The sequence below is a fragment of the Rattus rattus genome, chromosome 14 (genome assembly GCF_011064425.1).
Source record: "Rattus rattus isolate New Zealand chromosome 14, Rrattus_CSIRO_v1, whole genome shotgun sequence".
NCBI classification, from domain to species: domain Eukaryota; kingdom Metazoa; phylum Chordata; class Mammalia; order Rodentia; family Muridae; genus Rattus; species Rattus rattus.
Window position 1 is genome coordinate 79648230 of NC_046167.1, and position 5119 is coordinate 79653348.

A 5119-nucleotide genomic window follows, 5' to 3' on the forward strand; every position below is an offset into this window, starting at 1 on the left:
TAATTCCCCTTATAGGACCGCTTAGCTTCTAGATTTAGAATCGGCTTCTAAACTTCCCAAAACAGCCGAAACGGCCCCTCAGACTCAGAAAGTGAGACATAAGGTTTATTGTGAGACAGGTATGGTAAACCAGAAAGGGGACCAGAGAGATGGATCAGCAATTAGAGGCATTTATTTCTCTTCCTGAGGACCCATGTTTGATTTCCAGCACCCACAGGGGAGACTGACCCACCATAACTCCAGCCACAGGGAAGCCGATGTCTCTGGCTCCTGATGCCTGCACTCACACGCACGTAACTTCCCTTAGCCACACACAGATACATGACTTAAATAAAATAAGCATTTTAAAGGAGTCAGAGAAGACGGTAGCATGGACGTAGTAGTTCAGAGTGTGGGGGCTGCGCTCTGAACTGTTTTCAGGCAATTGTGGAGGAGAATGCTGTCTCACAGCCATGCGAGTGTCCCTGATAACCCATCTCACATAGGCATTTAAAGTCATGTGTCTAAAACACAGACCACCCCTCTATGACACTGTTTCCATTAGGGCCCCAAGGCCAGGGGAGAGGTTTCATACAACTACCTTAAAACTTTGGCCAGACACCATAGCTCGTGCCTATTATCCCAGCACTCCAGAAACTGATGCTGGCAGATCACTGCGGATACAAGGCCAGCTTGGGCTACATCATAAAACCCTGTCTCAAAAAATAAATAAATATGTACCACAGGCAATGGGCAAAGAAACGCCTTGGTGGTGATGCTCTTCTCTCGGTCAGGGGCAGAGCAGATGGCAACCCTTTGTTCCTCCTAGCCTGACGCCTGTCTTGGCGGCCAACGCTGTTTTATGCCTAGGATACATAAAAATCAAATGAAATCAAATCTAGGTTGCACAGCACGGAAGGAGAAAGACAGAGGCCTGTGGACCACCATGCCACCCGCACTCCCGCCCTCCAGTTCACAGAACGAGCCACAGACAACCACTTGCTGACACACCACTCAGCCTGGATGGAGGATGTCACGCAGGGGCCCGCCAGCCATGTTCCCAGCCTGTTGTCGGAGCCATGAGCAAGTATGTGGTGGTCAGATGGGAGAGAAACTCGAGTGGATCATGAAGCTTGACCATCACGAAGATGGAACTGGAGACTCAAAGGCAGGGAGGTGTAGCTTCTTGGGAGTGGCCAGCCCCGCCACCAGGGGCCATGGTGCGGTCTCAGCCTGAGATGCCGATTGAGGGCCTTGTCTGAGTTCATGACTTCAAAGAAGCAGGAGTCAGTGCTGATGTTCACGGCTCACTAAAGAACACGGGAATGTCACTGGTCCGGCAGTCTCCGGGAACACCGGCATATCCAGGTGACTGTGCAGTACTGGCCCTGACCGTTACTGGATGTGGCACTGTGGAGAGCTGGCCCCATCTCGCACCACAGAGCAGGCCCTGTGCCTCACCCAAGCAATACAGTAGAGCTGGCTCTGGTCAGGTGACAAGGGCGAGCCAGCCCCAAGAGTGTGAGAGCTGGAGCGCTACCCTAGCCCTGCATAGGCTGCAGCACTTGGGAGAGTGGGCCCCTTGCCTTGACGGGACAGCATGTGGAGATGACTCTGGATGCATGGGTACAGGTGAGCCAATCCCCTAACTCACTCCCACCCACCCCGGCATGAAAGCAAGAGAACTGTCACCTGCTGATGGCAGCACTGGGTGTCCTAGCCAGAGCAGTGCTGGAGAGTTCGCCCTGGTAGTAAGGATCAGGGAGAGCCAGCAGGCTGAGCAGCTCAGCTACCACCCAGTCCCGGAGATTGTTAGCATTTTGTCTAGGCTCCGCCCCACCGTTACCTGGCAACAGCCAGGTGTGCCTGACTCACTATAAAAGGGGCTGCTCACCCTCCTCTCTCTCTCTCTCTCTCTCTCTCTCTCTCTCTCTCTCTCTCCCTCTCTCCCTCCCTCCTCTGCCTCTCCCCCCCCCCTCCCCCCCTCTCCCTCCCTCCCTCCCTCTCTCCATTTTCTGTCTCTACTACCCTCTCAACGCCCCTCCCCATGCCCTGAATAAACTCTCTTCTATACTAATACCGTCCTGTGTCTGGGTGTGATTGGTCCCTCAGGAGGAAGGGATGCCTCAGCATGGGCCCGAGGAGGCACCCCCTTCCCCCACACCTGACTACACATCCACCAAAACATATTCTCTCTCTCCCCTGTCTCTTTATAAACACAACAGAGATGGCCCATCCCCAAATCTATTTCATCTGCAATCGTTGGGACACATGAAAGGGCCAGGCCTTCCAGAGCTGCAGGATCTCCATGACACGGGGCAACAACTGGATAACTGGGAGGAGTCCCCATGAGGATCCAATAGCGATGTCATAGAAGCCAGAAATCTTGAACCAGACCAGTAACTCATTGCAGTGAACGTTTGCAAGTGAAGACATGTGGACAGAGGGATGTACTGTGGTGCACGCTGTGACATGCTACAGCGTCCATGATGGGATGGTTTCTGTGCTTTAGTGGTGGTGGTGGTGATGGTGGTGGTGGTGGTGGTTTGTGTGTTTTTTGGGGGGGGGAGCGTTGGGATCAACTTCCCTCACACTGTGAAGGTATGTTGTCCCTGTATTTTCAATTGTTAGTTACTGGGCCGGCTGAGAGCTAAATGCTCGATGGAGTTTGGTATTGACACTTCTACGGCCCAGCACAGGTTTTCTGTACGGAAACGCTTGTCCTTCCTCGCCTGACCAAGAGAAGATTCTGTGGTATTGTTGTATTAAAAAGCGACCTACGGCGGTGACAAGTAGTCCTCCAAGCCAAAGGGCAACCCTACGAGACCGATCAGCCTCATCTCGCTGCTGATTGGCTCAGACTAGAATGGCTTTTTGCATAATAAAGAGCCGAGGGTAGGAATTGGGGCAGGAAGTGTGGGAGCGGAACTTCCAGGCAAGCTTTTACTCAGTATGGGGGCGGGACTCGGGTGAAACGATTAGAGCCTGGGTAGAGCCTGGGAGACAGCGGAGAGACCAGTGGAGCAGGAAGTAGGCAATGAAGGCTCTTTGGAAAATCTGGATGGCAGAAAAGTCAGGATAAGTTTACACAGAGAGCTGAGATATTGCCCCAGAAAAAGCCCAACAGCTTCAAACTACATGGACGCCTCTGTGTCTTAATTAAACCCCCAGCGAGATCTTCGGAAGCCCCACCATAGTAGGGAAGAAGGTTGCAAGGGCGAAGGGCAGGGATAAGGGGACTGGGGTACAAAATGTGAAACTCACAAAGCATCAATAAAAAGGTTTTTTAAAATAAATAAATATGACACCAACTTGGAAATTTAGGGAGTGGCTTACAATGCTGGTGACCACAGCATTTCACACACAGAACTGAGCCCCACCCCGTCATCTGTGGAGGAATCTTTGCCCTTGTGCTCTTGGTTGACGATTCTGAAAAGATGGCTGCCTTCCTGAGGTTTGCCCTTTAGCGATGGCTACGGTACCATCACTGAAGTCGGCTAGCCCCTCAGCTGTCACAGGGTGGAGGCAGCAACTTTTTAGCTCTTGGGTGTCCTCTTGAGTTAAAAGAAGAAAGGGGGGGGGATTTAGCAAGCGCAAGGCCCTGGGTTCGGTCCCCAGCTCCGAAAAAAAGAAAAATAAAAGAAGAAAGGGGCGCCCCACGCTAGCCTATCCAGATGACCTTTCCTCCAAGCAGGGTCTCCGCATCGCTCTGAGGGAATAGGGGAGTCAGATAGCCCCTGACAGGCAGACAGAAAGGAGGCCATAAATAAGCAAGAAGGCATACTCCTGGCTCGGTCTCCACCCAGGGCAGACCTGGCAGGCTTCCATTTACCCGCAGTGGGCCCCCTTTCAGCTGTCCTTGTGAACAGGCCCCGGACATGAGATGTGAGACAATGAACCCACTCTCTTTGTCTGGGCTGACCAATGTAAAAATGGAGGACTACCTATTCCAAACCACCAAAACCACTTAAAACCCTCAGCCTTCAGGGGAGGTGGGGGGATGTTTTAATTTTCAAATCCCCTTTCCATGTGGTAGGAAGTCTTTCACTCTGTGTGCCTTTGTGGGTGGGTGCATCTTCTCTTTCAATAAAATCTGTTAGGTTGCTGCCGGCTGTCCCCGAGATTTTTTTCCTGCCTTTTAATTCTTTGATCAGCAGAGAAAACAAACTCCATCAGGACCCCTAGATAGTAACGATTTTGTATTTGTCTTGATCGCTAAACTGGGTTTCCAGGTTCTGGTGCAAACCATGCCAGTTCGTTTACTGGTCTCAACTTGATCCTCTCTGGGCACAGGATGATTTGAAAGAGTCCTCCGGCCACAGTATTCTCTCTCTTTTTTTTTTTTTCCCGGAGCTGGGGACCGAACCCAGGGCCTTGCGCTTGCTAGGCAAGTGCTCTACCATTGAGCTAAATCCCCAAACCCACAGTATTCTCTTTTAACCCACCCACAATTAAGTGAGCAACAGACCCGGGAAAAACCGCAAATGTCTGTGGCGCACATCTACAGCCGTTCTCACTCACTCAGAGTGAGATTAAACAAAATGTCTTGAAAAAGAATTTGTCTCTGTCTATCATGAGACAAAGGTATAAAAATATCTCAGACCGAAGAACAGGAAATCAGTAGAAACCAAAGCAGGATGAAGTAAACGTCAACCCGCCATGAGTCAGAGCTGACCACGTAGCCATGCGACTTGGGGACACCAACTGGATCATTTATGACAGTCCCTCCTGTACGGAAAGTTATAATAATCTCTGTTCTCTTGGCTTAATCATTGCGATGGCTACTCTGTGCTGATTTGACACAAGGGAGAGTCGTTTTGGAAGAGGGAACGTCAATTGAGAAAATACCCCCACCAGATAGCACCGCGGGCAAATCACAGACACATCTTTTTTAAAACATGAGGCCATTGTTTAGTGTAGTTTTGTTTGTATGAGGCAGGGAGACAGAGCATCCCCAGATCTGCTTCAGGCAAAGAGAGGTTTCTTTGACCCAGACTGTGGTTGCCGTCTACACTGCGTTTGCACTGACTGTACCACACTTCCTCCTAAGTGTAGCCACAATAAAATTAATAGGACTGAAGTGACCGTCCCTCCCCCTCCCCCTCCCCCTTCCTCACTCTTTCTGTTCCTCTTGTGCATG

The 5119-nt window shown here is 50.9% G+C and overlaps 1 non-coding gene across 1 annotated transcript; it reads left to right on the forward strand.

The window, feature by feature from the left end:
• The first annotated feature begins 717 nt into the window (after nt 1-717).
• LOC116884068 lies at nt 718-858 on the forward strand. Its single transcript, XR_004385816.1, has one exon. It is a non-coding gene; the product is annotated as a small nucleolar RNA SNORA48 (small nucleolar RNA).
• The last annotated feature ends 4261 nt before the right edge of the window (nt 859-5119 follow it).